This window comes from Drosophila pseudoobscura, chromosome X, assembly GCF_009870125.1.
Source record: "Drosophila pseudoobscura strain MV-25-SWS-2005 chromosome X, UCI_Dpse_MV25, whole genome shotgun sequence".
NCBI classification, from domain to species: Eukaryota; Metazoa; Arthropoda; class Insecta; order Diptera; family Drosophilidae; genus Drosophila; species Drosophila pseudoobscura.
In genome coordinates this window covers 5266435-5285887 of record NC_046683.1, presented here as the reverse complement: position 1 = coordinate 5285887, position 19453 = coordinate 5266435, and the positions used below count along the sequence as shown (strand labels likewise).

General features: G+C 47.5%; 1 protein-coding gene across 3 annotated transcripts in view; it reads right to left on the bottom strand.

Moving 5' to 3' along the window:
• kek5 (kekkon 5) overlaps positions 1–19453 on the bottom strand; it is a 116328-nt gene that overhangs the window by 22684 nt on the left and 74191 nt on the right. The gene's annotated exons all lie outside the window — the stretch shown is intronic.

The following is a 19453-nucleotide window of genomic DNA, read 5'->3' as shown; positions in this document are numbered from 1 at the left end:
CAGATTCGTATCTTGATCCCTGCCGTTCAATCGTTCTTTTGGCGTCTCAATTTCAGGTGGTTGTTGTTTTTCGTGACGCACAACACACACCATCCATCCGACTCATGTTTCAATTTGAGCGCATGACATGGCATTAGGGCTGATTGACTTCCGGAGGAGCAAAATATTCAATATCGGGCTCCACTCGAATGCGAGACGAAGAAACGAAGCGACGGTGAGTGCTGGATGAACTTCTTGGCGTTGTCTCTCTCTCTCTCTCTTTTTTCTCTGCGAGTGTCAATTATGTGCCAGCACGCTTGTCGCCGTCGCCATTTTCTTTGTTGATTTTGTACACCCCGGCAAGGGCCGCGGCTCTACTTTTAAGCCCGGTGTGAGGTATGCTTCGTGGAATTTATACACAAAAATTTGTATAAAAATAGGACGAAATATTTAGGAGATTTTTATGGATTGCATTTAGTCTGTTTTTAGTTTGTCTAGACATTTTTCTTCAGCATCAGACTCTTTTCTTTTCCGTTCTCACTCAGGGGTGCCCTGCCGCTCTCGCTTCCTTCCTCTAGATCACGTACATTGCACGAGGAAGAGTGTGTGTGAGAGCGAGAGCGAGAGAATGAGTAAGCGCTTGGAAGGCGTTGCGCTTCATTTGTTCTCTGGCTCCCTCTCCCTCTGGCTATAATAATAGTCTGATCTGATTCAGATTCGGAAATCTGCAAGATATGGTTTTCTCGTTTCCTCAAAATTGTGCGTGCCACAGACTTGAGTTCTTTGTGAGGGTGGAAGATCTGAAATACACTTTTGATAGTGCGATATCACAGAAGTCTGAATACAAAATTTGTTTGATCTAGCTCTTATAGCCTCTGAGAGCTCTGAGACATGGCTCAATCGACTCGTCTATTGATGCTGATCGAGTATATATATACTTTATGGGTTCGAAAAGGCTTCCTTCAGGGTCTTATACATCTCCACTTTGAGCACAAAGCTAAAAACTCTTTTTGAGCATCGTTCATACAAAATTGAACCACAAACACTGTAACATGATATTTTTATATTTTTATATTCTTATTTTTATTTTATATTATTATAATTTTTTTTTAAATATTTTTATTTTATATTATATTAGATTTAAAATAAAAAAAAAGATTTTTAGACAATACATTTTATTGCTCGTTTATTTTAAATTATATAGAACTAAAAATAAAAGATTTTTAGGCAATATATTGTCCGTTTTTTTATAGCCCTTTTTCAAATTTGTATTTCATATTATATTAGATTAAAAAAAAGAAAAGATTTTTTGACGGTATATTTTATTGTCCGCATTTTTTTATTGTCCTTTCCACCCACTGTGCAGCATTCAGGTGTCATGGGCGTGGGCGTGGGCGTGGTCGTGGGCTTGGCTGTATCCCGTGTCTCTCCGGGGGGGAGCCCGGGGCTCCACAGAAAGAGTTGAGCCAATACTTGGCCAAACAAGACGGACGACAGGCACAGCCAACAACGATAGCTGGGATGAGGGGGTGGGGGGTGGGGCAGGTCGGACCCAATGCCCACGTTGAGGGGCAACACAGAAATCGCATTTTGAAAAATGTTGCATGCCCGCATCATAAATAAATGTAAATGCAAATAAATCACTCTGCTTTGCTGAAATTTTTCCAGTTTATTGCTCCTTCCACGTTGTCTGGATGTTAATGCTGTTCTGTTTCTGTTTCTGTTGCTCCCCTCCAGAACCCCCTCCCCCCCCGCCCCTCCACCATGGGGCCATGTGGTACGAATGTTTTTCCCGTCCCCAAAAAATGTCAAGCGCAGTGCCTCTGCTGCTCCTTCTGTTCCTCTGACAGACAAAATGCTTCTTGCTGCACATCACGATTAGGGCTCATGGAGTGGGCCACGTAGCAGGCGAACAGAGGATGGATGTCCGTGCTCCGCCCAGAGCCCAGGGCCGGAATGGAGGCCCGTGCTGAGAGTACAACCAAATTGCGTGTACACAAACCTAATGGGCCCCCAAACTCTTTGATTGAGGGCAGTGCCGGACACCTGTCTCTCTCTCGAATGGAGAGAGGCGTTGAGTCCCTTAAGGGCCTCCAAGGGAGCCACCATTCACGCGGTGATAATACTATTTAAATCGACAGATTAGGAGCAGCGTCGCTTATCGCGGCATAAATCAAAAGGGCAATGCAGCTCAATGCAACACAGCATTCCCCCTCCCTCTCTGGCTGCCTAATTAGCGACCACTGGTGAGGGGGGACGCGGGGTGGCAGGGGGGGTGGCGTGTGGCATTTATCATGGCGAGGATCCTTGTCCGGTCGAAACGGGTCTGGCTGGCGCCTAATGAGCTCCAGTTAGGGGTCGCATTAGCGTAACTGAGACCCGAAGCGATCCAATAAATCAGGGGCCAGTGGGAGGCAGGGGGGGGCAAGGCTCTGCTGCCCTGGCATCCTGCCTCTTTGGGGGGCAAGTATGTATGTATGTAGCTTGTATGTTGTGAATGTCACACCTTCCTAGAGACCAAATTGTGTGGAAATAATTCTATGCTTCAACATAATGGGCCCCTAGAAGGGACAAGTGAGCTCTCTCTCTCTCTCTCGCTCTCGCTATGCGTGTCCCTCCCCCTTTTGCGACTCAGTGACTTTCACTTTTTATTGTCGCACCCCCCAGTAGATTATTTGTTTATTAACACAAAAGGCACTAAGGCATTTTGGGAATTTTGGGCATTTTGGGGGCCAGGACGAACGTTAAAATACATATGTAAATGCCACAAAAAGCACAAATCATTGGAAGACATTGTATACATAAATATATATTATATAATAGGAGCAGTGCACCAATTAATGCAGTGGGAGAATGCCTCTAGAATGTGTTTGTTCTAATAGAAAAAAATAAATTTTTGAAAGAAATAATTGCGAAGCATGGAGGCTACGCCCCATTTGCCCCCCAACAAATCAGCGACTCAGAGACCCCGCTAACCCCCAAGAATAAACGTTACTGAATACAAAAAACATGTCTGTACATATGTAGAACAAACTTCTAGACTTCTATTGTATATAAAACCCATCCTCATAAATCGGTAATGTCCAATCGAAATCATATGGCCATATCGACCTCTTGGTTTCAAATGAATGGCTACTCAATAGGTCTCTCTTTTCATTCGAACAATCATTCTGGTCTCAATCATTCCACTTAATCTATTATTTCAATGGTTTAACAGTTTCAAGTGTTCAGAGCAGCGCTGCCACTTTACTGTTAAGCTGTTAACAGCTCAGAGCAGCTCCAGCCACTTAACTGTTAAGCTGTTAACAGCGCTCTGTTGCTAACTCTCTCTCTCGCTTTGGCGCTCTTTTTTACGCTCTTGCGATCCACACGGCGCTCGCCGTTACGTTCCCACCCGCAAAGAATATATATATGTATATCTTGGATTTCCTGCAGCCCCCCCCTCCAAAAACCAAGAAATGTACCGATGTGCGGCACTTATTGACACCTAATGCCATGCACACTCGTACCACATGTGTTAATAGATACGGTTTCGACGCAACGTACGGCTCATAACTCTACGAGTAGGTGTCCTTTTGCTCAAGTGGCCTTTCTCGAGTGTCATGACTGTCTGTTCCTGCGAGATGTGCTTGCCTGAACACATGTTTTGCCGAGGACATTGCGGCAAGACCCAACCTGAGAGGCTGGGAAAAACCCAAACCGATGCTGAAACAGGTCTACCAATGCCCAAAGCCCCTTTGCAGAGTTTTTCGAAGCACTAAAATCACAAAAAGCTCTTCCAGTCTGTAAGTTCTCGAAAACCCACGACGCCCAGTGGGATCCTCGGACATCCTTTTGGCTTGTTTCTTTGAAGCTCTACTATGCCAAGGCGTCTCCAAACAGAGCGGAGTCCTTCTTCAATTAATAATCGACACCTCATGGAACACTCAGTGAAAGTAAAAGTACAAATAAAGTGTACTCGACTTCTTCCCGGCAATCCACAGTGGGCGAAATGGACAATCCAGGTCTAATTAATTGGAAATTTTCATGCCACAATCTGTTACAGATTGTGTAATGCTGGAACGACGTAGGGCTGGTCGACGACAATCACTTTTTTCTCTGTTCTGAATCACTTGTGATTAAACAGCAGCCAGTGGTTGTCAAACTATGAACTATGATCCCCACGGAGTGCACAAACCAGCTCTAATCATTAATAAATAATGGAGCACAAAGTGAAATCCGTTGATTGTAACCAATTGCAACCAATTGAACTGTGTGTATGGGCTGGTAGGCAGCCGCAATCTCTAGATTGGACACAAGTGGAGAGGCCGCCCTTCAGCCGTTGAATGGACAAGGAGGGCGGTTGGTGCTGCTGCTGTTTGTTGGCATGGACTGTGGATAGAGCTAAAACATACTCGTATGTACTTGGTTGCGATTAAAACTAAAATTAAAATTAAAATGGAAATCATCTGCTTGTGCGGTTGGCACCAGACTCGCATAATTTCTATGGATTTTGCTTGCCTCAGCAGCAGTAACAGAAGCAGCAGCAGAGCGACGGCGGCGGCGGCAGCGGCAGCGGCGGCGGCAGCGGCGGAGGCAGCGGTATTTATTCATTTTGGGCCACGCCAGCAACTACTACGATTACAAGAAAGCAGGGGAGGGGAGGGCTGGCCTTCCTGCCGAGGCCGAAGCTTCGCATACCCTAGCCGATCGTTAGCCGAGTACACAGCGTGCTTTGGTATCTACCACACAATCGATACACAGTGTGGGAGTTGCCAATAGTATATATCGGATAAGAAAAATCGATAGCGAACGACAGAGTGCCGATCGAAACGGGCACTGCAGAGAAAGAGAGAGAGAGAGAGAGAGAGGGAGAGGGGCTGTGCAAAAGCGCGTGAAAAATGGCCGAAGTTTAAAGCTTAAAATAGTAAATAAAATGATTTGTTGGCGTGCCTTCAGCTCGGATCGTGGATTGTACTGCCAAACCCTGTGCCACAACAAAAATACCCTCTGCAAAGGGTATGCCAGCAGCAGCAGGAAAATCGAGGGCGACTACTACGGCTATGGAAGCGACGACAACATGAAAATGCAAAATGAAATGAAAATCGTTTCATTATAATTAGAGCAGCAGCGTTTTGCGCTGAGCCAGCAAACACTGAAAGGCCGGCAGGCAGGCAGGCAGGCAGTGTGTGTGGGGGGGCCTGGGGCCTGGGCGCTGGCGGTGGAGACTCTGTCGACTTGAGATATACGGCAATTAGGCAAGGGCTGCGGTGCGGTGCGGTGCGGTGCGGTGACAGTACTGTGGGGCGTCAAATTAAATGAGTTGCCGTTCCAGTTGCTGCTGCGTTGATTATGTTGCACCACCCCCCCCCTGGCATTTCTAAAAGTAAAAGCGTTAAAAAGCTGCTCACTTGAAGGTAAATCTCTGGCTTCAAGTATGCATCTGCATGTGTATGACACTCGTGTCCCCAATGCTCCATTTTCGAGCCAAACACTGGAAGCTTTCAATGGCGTCGCTGATGTCGCTGATGTCACTCTGATGTCTCCCCCGACGCACAGTGGGGGATTTAGTCGAAATCATGTGGCAAAAGTCAAAAGCTTAATCAAATTTACAATTGCTCAATTTGCATGCACAGACAGCACTTTTCGAGTGGCATAAAAAGTACTCGATACTCTTCCATTAGGCAGATCTATTCCTATCGATTGGCAGTAATTGGAAGGACTTTTTGGGATGGCAAGGGAAGTGTATGGAGTTGCCTTTACCATTCCAAAATGAGACTTGAACTGAAAGTCCACTATCCCCAAATTCTTTGAGGTAAAGACTGGAGTCTACAGGATTACAACTCGAAGAGTGTTCCACACTCTGCCCAATGTATTGCATGAAATTATAATTTTTGCCATCCAAAATACTCAAAGGCCACACTATGCGACGGCTGAGAGGCCACCCCGAAGCTTTCTCTGGGCCTCGACGTGGCATAGAGGGCTCTTCAAATGTGCTTAAAGAACAATTTTTAGACGGGCGGAAAGAGGCCCGTAACCTGCTGCTTAATGGAGAAATTCCCCGAGCAGCCATCTATGGATCTGGGAATGAAATTTATTTCGTGCCCCCAGCATCCGTGCTAGATTCGTTTCGAGCTCTGCTCGTGGTGGCTTTTTCTTTGTTTGCCATCTAATTATTTGTTTTTTTTTTTTTCTGGCATTCCAGGTCTTCCTTTAACCCCGTGGTACCCACTGGGTCTTCAGGGCAGCTCAAGACTCCGACTGATCCCTCCAATAGGCAGATGCTTTGTCGCCAGAAGAGTCCCCACAATTTTGGGATTTGGGGTATATAATAGAACAGAAGAATCACCTCTGAACCCCGAAGTGTGTGTGTACTCATTCTTACCCTAGATCGGGGGGCATTCCAGCCCTCTTCTCTGTCAATCTCCCTGGCCAGGGGAAGGCTTGGATGGCAGAGCAGCTGAAGGTCTTCGAGCTGAGTTTTTGCTGGCTTAGAGGTCATACTCTATCCTCTATCTCGGCAAAAACTGTGCATTATTCTGTTGTTGTAAATGTGTGGGACGTCATCCGATGGGCCTTAATCGAGTGCATGCAAGAAATGTGTAACGTGTAACGAGTGCCTGCCCCCACCCCCCCCACGCCCCTGTCCCACGACCCCTCCTAATTGCACTTCTTGTTCAACTGATTCACATGGGCCGGCAATTCCAGGCAATTTGCGGACAAATAACATGCTGTTCCAAATTGATGCCATCTCCGATTGAATCCGGCCAGTGTCTAGTCCCCCGGTTCGATGATCCCTCAAAACTATTCGAACTCGATTGGGGGCGAGGGGACCGGCTGCCTGCTGCATATCAAATTCCAATTTTGAGTGCAACTTTTCTCAGCAAAAAAAAGGAGAAACAGCCACAAAAAGTGAGCCAACTAAAATTATAAAACTTTTGCCCAATCCCAAGGCTCTAATACCACACCCACAATCTCCAGCGAGGGGGGGGAGTACCATTCTCCATTCAAAAACTTAATTAAAAGTCTCGCCTCGCAGCGTTGAAAATTTGGAAATCTTGAAACAAAAAAAAAATGGTCCCATAAAAGTTCTAACAAATGCGTCGCCTAATGCTCGGCGCAGAGAGCCAGGTGCTGCTCCAGAAGGGATGGAGGGTGGGGAGGGGGGGGGTGTCTAAAGCCGCCGGCTGCAGGTTGCATGTTGCCAAAGGGTTGGCTCTCGTTCGGTGGGGGGGGGAGGGGTTGGTGTGTTTATGGGTCTGTGGGTCACAGTCAGAGAGTCGGGGCTGTCAATCCGATGCCTTGCGATTTCGCCGATTGTGCACGTAACGTGAAATTAACTAAAATACAGGAATTACATTTGCACTTTGCGTGTCATGCACCATTTGTTGCAAACGTGACAATTGCTGCCGCTGCTGCTGTTGCTGCGGCTCCGGCTGCGGCAGCTGCTGGCGACACTGTCCACTTTGCGGATACACCAGCTTTGCTCGATCCACACCAGAGGGCGTGACAGAGAGAGCGAGAGAGCTCAACAGAATTCGAATTCGTATTCGAATTAGCCATTCATCACGAGCGAGGTTACACACACACACATACAGATGCAGGGCTGTTTATGGGCTGCAAGTACTCCACTCCCCCTCCCCCCCCCATAAATCTGCTCGAAAACAGTGTAACCCGACTACGTGTCTGTACGGGCAAAGGTCTGCACCGCAAGTGGCATTGATGGCTGTGGCCCTGCTGCCTGCTGCTTCTCTGCATTGCCCTGTAAATCCTCTCGTCTATCGAGGCTCCTTCTTCGTTGAAACAAATACTTGCAAATAAACCATACAGAAGCGCGACCGCCGAACGAGTGCGTGCCTCGAAGTGCGGCTGGTCGTATTCAATTAAATATCCATTAAACAGCAAGCAGCGGACTGGAGCTTCAGCCAGTGCAGGCAAAGCTTTCACCCATTAAGATAAAGAGGAAGGAGACGAAGGCATGGTCGAGTACACTTGCAGAACGATCGTACCTCCTCGGCGAGGAGCAGAGCCGAGCCGAGCAGGTACATAACATATTTTAAAGCATTTAGAGCACCCCAGGTTAACAGTCTGTTATCGCTCTCTGTTAACAGCCAGTTACAGCGCCCTCTGCCTAGCAATCGCTCTCTTGGTTTTGTAAGCTCTATTTTACAGCCTTGCATAAAGCTACACTCAAGTCTAGTGGAATTCGTTCAGGGGAACAGCTGTAACAGGGCATTGCGCTGTTAGCATTCCAGGTGAACAGCCTGTTACCGTTCTCAGTTAACAGCCAGTTACAGCGCTCTCTCTCTCTCTCTTACGATCCGCACGGCACCGTTTTCTTGGAATGTAAGCATTAAAACCCCGCGAAACATTGAAAATTACGACAAATACATAAAGATAAACATATTTATGCTGGTAGCTCTCTTTTCTAGCCATTTCTCTGCAATACAAAAAATATTCAACGCCAACTATTCCAGCAATGCCTTCACTTAATGGTCCAGTCATTGCCCTAACACGATAATGAGAGAGGGAGCGGCAGAGCGACAGAGAGACAGATAGAGAGTGGATGAGGGAATATCAAATAAGCAATCTTTGTCACTGAAAATGCAAAGTTTTCGCATTGTTCATAAATATGCACAAGTGCTGCCACTGGCGGTGGAGGAGGGGGGAGGGGGGGGGGGGGGGGTTGTGGGGGCTTGGGGCATGAATATGTATGTTGCTGTTCGAAGTTCTGCAGCTGCCAGAAACGCTCAGCGTCTGCTCTCGAGTTTCGTTCACTGGTGGAGTACATGTGCACACACACACACACACACACACACACACACACACACACACACCTAACATGGAGTGCAATTGAAAAGACGGCGGCAGAAGCAGCAGCAGCAGCATGTTCTCATCCATGTTCTTGATGGGACAAATACGAGTATGCCTAAGCACGCAGCACAGGCGGGAGGTCGGGATCGACTGCATCTTCGCTTCGTTACCTTCGATGATTAGTTGGCAGGAGCAACATGCAACATGCCACATCACTCCCCCCTCCATACACATGCAACTACTTATTACTCTCACTTGTAAAGTGTTTATGTGATTCTACAGTTTATACAAAAAATCATCCCTAATATTATTTGAAATGGGCTGGATTTGGGGCAGATCTGGATGGATAGCATTTGTCCTTGTGCCTGGTGCTGTTTTGCATAACTTTCATTCCCATTTATTCGCATATCAATATTTTATAAAGCCATCTGCATCCGGTCGTGGCTGATGCCTCTGCATCAAAAATAAATCAATCTAATGCAAGACTCTTCACGCACACGACCCTTCTTCAAATAAGGACATGTTTACGCTGTGCAACGAGTCGGGAATCGACAGGATGTATCTTGACACGGTGCTCAAAGGGGGCTGGTGGGGTGATGTACATATCTCCTTCCCTTTTGTCTGTCCTCACTCTGAGGGTCTGAAATCTTACGATTTTCAGTTGGAAAAACTCCCGCCCAGCCTCCTTTGAGTGTAAAACCCTTTCGATTGTAAATAATTGGCGGTTTTCCCATATTCAATTGTTTTTTATTCAACCTACCGGAGCTCCGGGCTAATTTTGTACAATTCCTGCATTAAATTGCATTCGAAAATTCGCTGAAATCAAAAAACCCTTGTGGGGTCAGAGGCCGCTCAGTCCCCGGCCCCGGCCCCGGCACTCAGAAATTTAATTATGAAATTAAATTAATTGCAAGTCCAGCTATCGCATTGGCAAACAAAAGCCGGCAACGAGCAAACATTCAACGTTAAATATTGATAGCCTACTCGCGGAAATAAAGCAAAGTCCGGCCCCCAGGCAGAGGGCCGCCAACATAATTGCAACACCGATTCAGTGTTTTTGTATTTAATTATCAATTAACTGCCAATAAAGCGAACCGTTCTAGAAATTAGATAGTTCGAGAGGAGGGTAAATATTAAATGCTATTATTTTAAGGGAGGGATACAGCTGCAGGAGCTCCATTTAGGCCAAGTTTTAATCGAGGTCTGTAAGAGTCTGGTGGTAAGAGGCCCAGTTGAGTGTCTGGGAAGCCTTTCCTACCCCCTAAAGTATATATATACTCGATCAGCATCAATAGCCGAGTCGATAAAGCCTTGTCCTGCTGTCTCTCCCGATGATCGCCTAGATCTCAGAGAATATAAGAGCTCGAGCAACCAAATTTAGTATCCAGACTCCTGTGATATCACACTGAAACTAGTTTGTTTCAAAATTTTGTCACTGTTTCTCTTTCCCTCTTTTTCTCACACACTCTACTTCGTGCAATGTGCGAGGAGGAGAGCCATACATACAAGGCCTGGAGCTACAAAACACTACTGAATCCAATAATCTCTCTAATTAATACAAATATTTGGTGTCGTCGTGCAATGTTTAACTCATATCAGAGCGAGCGAGTGAGCCGGGGGTAGCCGCAAGAGCGAAAATGAAAGCGCAAAACACAAAAGTAAAAACTGTTCCCCAAATCAACATCCTTAGATATTTAACACGGAAGCGATAGAGTCTCAGGGTCTCCCCATTACCCCTACCCCACCCAAAAGTAATTGAATCAAAATGGAAATCTTAACCTAGGGAAATCGAACAGATGTCAATGAAGCAACAACAAAAATGAACCAAAATATTTGAGAATTCAACAACATTGTTTCTTTCACTAATATTTGTGTAAATACCAACAGGACATTACGTTTTTGACCACAGTGCGTGGAAGGAGCCACAAAGGTGACATGCCAGTGGCAGTGCGGTGGCGGTGTGCGGATGCGGAGGCGTGTTTGCCAACGACCCAAACCCACCCACCGATAAGGCACGGGTAGCCGAGGACGGGGCGAGACTGCGGTGGTAGCCGCACCGGAAGTTCCGCCGCAGTAAGGCGTGGGTGGAGTCCCTCACACGCCAGACGAAAAGTTTTCCCAGGGCAGGGCAGGGCAGGGAAGGGATCGATTGGGACTGGGAATGGCCATAAATAACACACTAATGTATCATGAATAAGACAATAATATGCGGGAGATGGGAGGGGCTGCTAGGGAGCTGGCTCCCTGGCTGGATTCTTCCCGGTGTTGCCCGGGGGGACCGGCATAACGAACGGTTCAATGCGTGCCGTCGAAATGTGAAGCAGGCGGAAGGAAGAAAAGGCTCTATCCTGGCTAGCGGACAGCCGAGAAGGTGCTCCACCAGGTGGTGGCCGTAATCACTGACCAACTGACAAGGGGGCTGATAGCACGGCTGTTTGACGGCACCCCAGAGCACCCCACTGCACCTCAGAGCCACCCAACCCTCCGTCCAAGCCCCCAATTGCCAAATGTGCCCCACATTGTGGTTGCACGCCACTCAATTGATTGTTTCGTCGAATGGCGAATATTATCTGTGTAGTTTTGGGGCCGATATCCGACTGTGACAACTGCCTCTTCTCTGTATTATGCCCCCCCCGTATCAATGGCCAAAATCTTCGCTGTCCGCAGACGCCACCTCCAGATGTGCCTGCCCCAACTGGCAGCCCACCAGCCACCGACTCTGAGCCTAGGCTGTCTGGATGGATGGATGGATGGATGGTTGGGGTGTACATACACTCATCGCCCACTTAAAACACCCAACAACGATTCGAGTAAATCTGTTGTCTTAACGCATAATAAATCAGCCACAATTTGAATGGCCAGCATTCGCAGGCAGGCATCTTCATGGGCCTTGACAGCGACTATGGGGCAGAGCAGTGGGGACTATGCCACTTTCACTTGCCTCTGGCCAAATTTAATATGCCGCACTTCAGCTGCCACTCAGGCAATGCCTCAATCAATCAATCAAAGCCAGCATCTGCCATCAAAGTGGAGCTACCCGGGCAGCAATGCTCCGAGCTCCGAGCTCCCCGCTCCGAGCTCCTCGCTCTTTGGCTGTTCTTGGCTAATTAAATACGCTCATAAAGTCAAAAACAGAATCATCGTCATGGGCTGCCCCCTCCCCTACCAGCCACCCATCTCCCCCCTCCTCGTTGTCGTTGTTTCCTTATTGAAACCGCACAAACGGCAGAGCACCACAAAGATGGTTTTGTATTTCAGTTTCGGTTTCCGCTGTTCAAAGGGCAACCTCTCGGCTAGGGGGGCGGAAGGGGGGCGGGCTTCAGAGTTCGAGATTCTAGGCTCTAGAATCAAGCCTTGAGGCTTAGCGAAGCAAGAGGCAGGAGGCAGGAGGCTGGGGCAGGACGCTGGGGCAAAGGGCCCTTCTGCTGCGACAATGCGTCTTGAGCGCACTTACCACTTTTGCAGCCTCCCTGCCACTCAGTCGAGGGGTGGTAGGGAGGGGGGGGTCGAGGCTCCGCCTAGTTAAACCTTTGAGTGCCCTCCTGTTGGCATTGTTCCCTTCGCCGCTGATTGGTTGATTGATCGACCAGCCTGCCGGAGAATCAACAAAAAGATCTTGAACTCTGTGGCCTCCGTGGGTGCCGTAAACGCCCCACGAGTGGGATCGACAGACCTGCATCGCCGGCAAATGGTGTACAACTTGGGGATATTCTAGCCAGGGGGTTTCCTCTTGACGCACTCCATCGTCATCGCCATCGCCATCTCCGTGTAGGACTTTATAAAGCGCTGTAGCCGAAAGCCAAATTGATTTCCGCTGTCTACGCTGGATACGTACGCCGGGCACTTGCCGCAAAATCTGGGTGGAAATTGCCAAACTTTTCGGCAGCCCAACGGGAGGCGGCACAGGACAGGACATGGGGGGGGGGGCTGGCGTTCCCTCAGCTCCGCTTAGGCCACCACCGGATACCGGCAAGACCATTGCGCTGACCGCAATTTAATATTTTGTAACATCTCCCAAAAAGTTTCCCAGCAACAAAAGCAACGATTCCTATTAAAGCAACAACTAACAAGCGAAAAAGGGGGGACACGGGGCTAAGAAAGTGGAGCTGGTGCTGGTGCTGGTGCTGGAGCTGCGGCTGGAGATGGACGGTTGCGGCAATGGAGGTCAGAGTGCAAAGTCTCTCTCAAGTCCACTTGACACTAATAACAGATTTTGTGGCCGCTCGAAAGTTGTGTAAACACACAGCTACACTGCAACTACAGTTGCATTCCACTCCATTCTGCCGCAAGCCTCTCCTGCTGTCGGGGTCACCCACTGCCCGCCCAGCGTCCAGCGTCCCATTTGCGGCTGCTGTCGGTAGGGTGTCCATCAAAGGGTTAAGTGCCCGGCGGGCAGGAGGCAGACGACAGTCGACAGTCGACACAGCTACTAGGTACTACTAGCTACTGTCAGTGGTCGAAGCTTTTCCGAGATTAAAGATTCACCAGCAACAGGAGACGTCGCCCCAGAAGGCTCCTGGATACAGCGTGTGTACACTCGTAATGCAGTCACTTATTCATTCATTATATTAAAGTAGCGCTTAGTAATTATTTTTAAGACGAAATTAAAGACTCTGTGCTCTCGACTTTGGTTCGTATCGATAGCCACTCATCGGTTATCAGCCCTGAATCAGAGAACTCGCATCCCAAGAGCCTACGAATCCTCCATGACGGACTGGGGCTTTAACCCTTTGGAATGAGGACTGTACCCGATTTGATCTAATTAATTCTAAATATAATTCATCGCCCGTATTGTCTGGCAATATGTGTGGGCTTCAACGAGAGGGCTTTGCAAATCCTGTGGCCTGTGGCTTTGTGACAATAACTCCGGCTCTTTCGACCCAACAAACCGGTGGCAGCCCGCAGCGATGCTAGATAGCATTTATTTATACCGAACAAGTATTACTCAACGAAAAATGTGGAAAAACTTTTACCCATTGACCTTGAAACTTCGTCCCCGTGGGCGCAACGCGTAGCAAATCTCGAGCGCCATTTTGTTCAGTGCCGCGGGGCTAGGGTCGCCTTTCCTTTCCTTTACTTTCCTTTCCATATTTCATATAGTTACTTGAGCAACCGGAAGTATACCCTCCAAAGGTCTAGGCGGGGGGGGAGGAGGGTAGACCTGGAGATGGTAAATTATTTTTTTATTGCCAGCCAAAAGTGAAGCCAGGAGCTGGTAGCTGGTAGCCGGGTGCCGGGTGCCGGGTGCCGGGTGCCCGGACGGAGTGACTCTGACTCTGCAATGACAGTAAGCGTTAAGTACGAGCAAAGTGAAAAGTATGGCCCGTGGGGGCGAAAAGTTCATGCCCCCATAGACCCATCGACGGCGTCAAACAAAGAAATTGAAGTAAAACTTTTTCTGGCTTTCCTCGCTCTTAGCTCAACTTTTTTTGCACTGCACTTCTCCAACTGCAGTTCTAGAAATAATACCAGCCCATCGCAGTCACTCTCCGGACGTGAGTCCCGTCGTCTTGCTAAACGCAAACATCCTGCCATCGGCTGTGTCGCCTCAAGTCGCCGTGGGATTCTCTCGACTCGTTCGCACAACATTCAAACGAAGAGGCACGAAGTGAATGCATTAAAAGAAGGCAAACAAGGCACTTTCTTCATGGTGGCTCCATTATTCGTGATCTCTGGTTTAAAGCAAGCCTTGGGAGATGTCCAAATACCAAGAGAATAGTTTTCGACAGGTCTTTCGTGGCTTTCGTGGCGATCCAATGTGTCAGAGAAGCCACAAACAAATTGAAGGGTCATAAATAACTAATGTTACGAAATTTCAATCACGGATAGCAGGGGCATGGGGCAGGGGCAGCACCATACCCATATCAGCTGTCACTCAAATGCCGGAGAGTTGGTCCGGAAGTTCGACAGGATGGATATGCGGCAGGGGGAGCCGAAACAGACGAGTCTAAAAGTTATTATTTTGATTGATTCGAGTCATTTGAGTACCAGAAGCGGGCCATCGAAACAGTCCTCTAATTAGTGTTGTGTGCGAGAGTTTCCAACACTGGATCCTTCCGTCTCGCGCTCCATTCAAACGCCGCTTACCTGGGCGGAACGGATGCCATGTGCTCTGCTCTGGCCTCATTGAAATGTGCGTAAATGTAATGCCATAACGAGTGTGGCCTCAGCCTGTTCGTCACAGCCGCCGCGTAGTCTATTCCTTTTCCCCATTCAAAAGAGCGCAATGAAAAGAAAAATCAAAACAAAACCAAACCAAACCAAACTATGTACATGCATTGCTGTCCTCTCTGTGGAGTCTCGTTCCTTTCAATGCGTTTTTCAGCAACATTCAAAAACCCTGCCCCGTACCCCCCCGCGCCATATTAGTCGTAAAAGTTTGGACCAAACGACCTGAAACTCCAGCAGAGACCGTGTGCCAGTGGACAGTGAAAGGGCTCCGGCCGGGGGCCCCACTAACAAGATAAATCATTAGGTGGGCCCCGGGCAAACAAATCCGAGTGTCTGTCTTCTGGGGAGGAGTCCTTGATTCGGTTTCGGTTTGTGCTTCTGCTTCTGCTTCTGTTTGTGTTTGTGTTTGTGTTTGAAGTTGACTGCCGTCCTTGTGCGGTCATAATCGATTTTCGATTCGTTTGAAACTTGACAGATTTACTCAGTGTCTAATGGCCGGCTAGCGGATAGTTTGGTCAAAACAACTCGAGCTGGCAGACGAGAGCGGTAAGCCTCAGTGAGCTCCTTACAAGTGAGTGGTAATCCGCTCCAGAGACTCCATAAACTCCACAAATAAGTGCCACAAACGGCGGGTATATAGAGCCATCTCCTCGCTGTCTGCTATCGATATACCCTTGGTTATCCCTCACGATAGATCGATACTCGTCAGCTGGTTAAAGGGCTATTCCCAACGATAGATCGATGCTCGTTAGCTGGTTAAAGGGCTATCCCCAGCGATAGATCGATACTCGTCAGCTGGTTAAAGGGTTATCCCTAACGATAGATCGATGCTCGTTAGCTGGTTAAAGGGTTATCCCTCACTATAGATCGATACTCGTCAACTGGTTAAAGGGTTATCCCTCACGATAGATCGATACTTATCAGCTGGTTAAAGGGTTATCCCTCACGATAGATCGACATTCATCAGCTGCTTAAAGGACTGCCATCTCTGCACATATTTCAGGGTTTTAAAGTGTTTTTTTGTAGAACAATTAATCGATAGTCAATAAATATTACACACAGCGATAGCTGGCTCGATAAATCTGGTTTAGATTCCATGTGGCTGAGAGCATAGCGTGTTGCAAGAGATGTTGTTGAGGACAATCGCAAGGAAAGAGGATTAAATGAGAATTGAGAGAGGAATTCAGTGGAATTTTGTATACAGAGTCCACAAATTCCAAGACCCTGCCTCTACTGTTTCCCTATCGTGTGCCTATCGATAATCGCCACACATCGGGTATGGGAATTCGATAATTTTTCCACCTGCTTTGGTGTGTTATCGGAGGTGTCGAATCTGAATCCCAATCAGGCTACCGCCCACCACCCCTGGGACTTTGCGTCCATAAATGAAAAGTGAAGGAAAAGTGGGGAAAACCAATTGGAAAAAAAGTGTAACAAAATCAGGAAATTCAGGAATGCCAGCAAAAGGTTGAAGAGCAAATAAACCATAATAACAAAATCGAACAAAGCCAAAAGAAAAAAAAAAAATTAAAAATGCATGAAGGAAGAAAACTAAATAAAGACGAGGAGGTGGAGAGAGAGAGAGAGAGTGGAGAAAAATCATAAAAACGATATGAAATTTATGCGCATATTTCAGTTTCGATGTCTGAACGTTGGCCCACACCCCAAGGGGGCGATAGAAGGAGGGACTGGGAGTCTGGGAGTCAGGGAGTCTGGGACTGGGGAGTCTGTGAATCCAGTAAAAGCATCCTTCTATCTGCGCTCTTTCTTCCAACGTTTTATTTATTATTTTCTTGATATTTTGCTGTTCCAGATACGTTTTGATTTCCTGCGGTTCCAGCCACAAAAACATGGAGTCCCATGCGACAGGAGGAGTCCTGCGTGGTGGCATTCACACACAACCATTCTGGGGCCTCCACACACCGCCCCCCCGCCCCCTTGCCATGGATTAAGTATGCCACACATTAGCTTTTGAGATACCGAAAAGGGTGGAGAGCTCATCGGATCGGTAGAGGGTATTCGCATTTCGGTTTCAGGACATTATTTGATTTGATTCCTTTTTTGCAGTGTTCTGTGTGCAGAGGGGCGTTTGCATGCATTTTTATGACTACCTCTTGCTCGACTCCGACTACCTCTGACCCTGGTCTGCTGTCAAGATATTGATTGGCGCTGCAGTGCTAATGGAGGCAGGGGCTTTCCTAGTGTCCCTGGTGTCCCTGGTGCCTCCTGCATCCGCATGGCTGGCAATCTTGGTATTCGTCTGTCATGGCACTTTGTGGCCCGTTAGCGTCGTAAAATGTTTGCGATGCCTTCCCAGACATGGCCACGGTGTAACCTACATGGCATCCAGTCACGCCCACACGCCCACACACACACGAGCCACTGCATCCCATACTAATCATAAGCGGTGCCAGCATTGCCAGCACAGCCAGCAGGAACATGTGCTCGGGTACAGTCTGTGCTGCCACGCCCATACGCCCACACGCCCACCTGCTGCCAATTTAATGCATTACGTGAGGGTTGCACAAAGCTTGACAGCGGAACGGAACGGAATGGAATGGAACGGAATGGAATGGAAAAGTGCATCTAAGGCCAAAGACAATAACAGAGATTGTGGGGAAACATTCGGGTTTCATGGCCTCCAGCAGAAGACACAAAGGAGAAGACTTTTATTTGTGTGCTTCACGATTCCCCCCTCCATTCTCGAGATTTTGTTTTAAATTCATTGAAAGCTAACTAATTTAATCGCTTGACGTTTTATTTCCTATTAAAACAAGCTAAAGTACACTTTTGCGGTATTTTTTTTGGTATTTTATAGTCATTTGCTGCTGAAAGAGGATTCTTGAGAAAAGTATTACCCCAAAGTCTTACTAAAATCCCAGAAAAAAGGGCCTAAACTCAGCTAAAGGCATAGTTTTGAGCTTTTATTAGTATTAGGACTCAAGGAAAGGTTTTTATAATAGAATTCTGCCCAAAGTGGATGCGTGTAACACCCAGAAGGCAGCGTTTCCAACCCCATAAACTATATATATTCCTGAACAGCATCGAAAGCCGAGTCGATAGAGCCACGTCTACCCTACCAAGCGCTTACTCATTCTCTCTCTGTCCCTCTCTTGCACGCACTCTTCCTCGTGCAATGTGCGCCTCCCTGCTCGCGTGAGCAGGATAAAGTCTTGTTTAAATATCTGCCAAACGATTCGATCGATTTTTATGATGAAAAATCAATTCGTTTTGCGACAAATAAAATATATTGTATACATTACATAAATTATAAGCTCTGGGCGCCCCTTGCCCCTACTCGTTCTATTTAATGAATTGGAAAATTAGCACTGAATATTTAATATACGAGTAAATGCACAAAACATGATGTACAGACCAAAGACCACTGCTGTTTTTTTAGGTAACAAAATTTCAGGTGATATTCTAGGCCTAGACTCGATTTCGCTGTGGGGTAAAAAACAAAGGTAGGTAGATCTTCAGCCACGTCGAAGGTGTCATATGGGTGCTATATTAAGTTATTGAAGGAGGCGTACCTTAGTCTAATATCAAGAATATTTATTTCGAGTACGGCCCTAAAGATTATAGCTGTTTGGAGAGGTAGGTCTCTTTGCCGGAGTTTGGCCTAAAACCTAGCCTTCGTTTACAGATCGTACATCCAAGGATAGCTCCCAGTGATAGCTCTCTGTATCCTCCATTGAGCCCTCTCGATTAGGTCCCTTTTCGTTGTGTTCTGGGTGAAATCGGAGCACTATATCGGCACATTTATGTATTGTATGTGGCATGTATAATGAACGGAATTTATGGTTTGTCGCAGCTCTCTACCACCCGCCCCCCCGCCCCTAAGCCCGCCCACAATCCAATCTTGTGCGACGGCAAGAGGGAAAAGTTTTTCCAGCTAATTTTCACTTGCACCTAAGCTGCTCGCTCGGAGGCAGCCAACCGCACGATAAACGTTGAACGGTGAACGATGGGCGGGGGGCGGGGGGTGGCCGGTGATTGAGGCAACAAAAGATGCAATAATTTACGCCAGAACAACGCATAAATCTGTCAAAGTTACTAAAAAATTATATGAAAATAAATAAAATCCACGAATGGAGACGCGTTGAAGCGCATTAAATGGTGATGGGGCACGATGGGGGCAGTGGGGGGGGCAGGGAGGGGGCAGGGGGGCTCTGGGTAGGTGCTGGAACGTGGGCGCGAGGAGGTTGACGGCGGACTTCAGAATAAACAAATACTGTAAACCAGAGAGGACAAAGTCCCCTAGACTTTACAATGAAGAAGTGGAGGAGGAGGAGGAGGAGGAGTGCGAAGAAGTAGGGGAAGAAGACCTAAGAGTGGAGGCGGGGAAAAACAGATACAAACATTATAAGAAATAGGCAATTATATCCAGCTTTTGGCAGTAAACAAATTAAATTATTTGTCGTTAATTGTTTTCCCAGTTTCCAGAACGGAAAAGGGAAGGGGATGGGGATGGGGGATGTCAACCCCTCAAATTATCCAATTTCTGTTT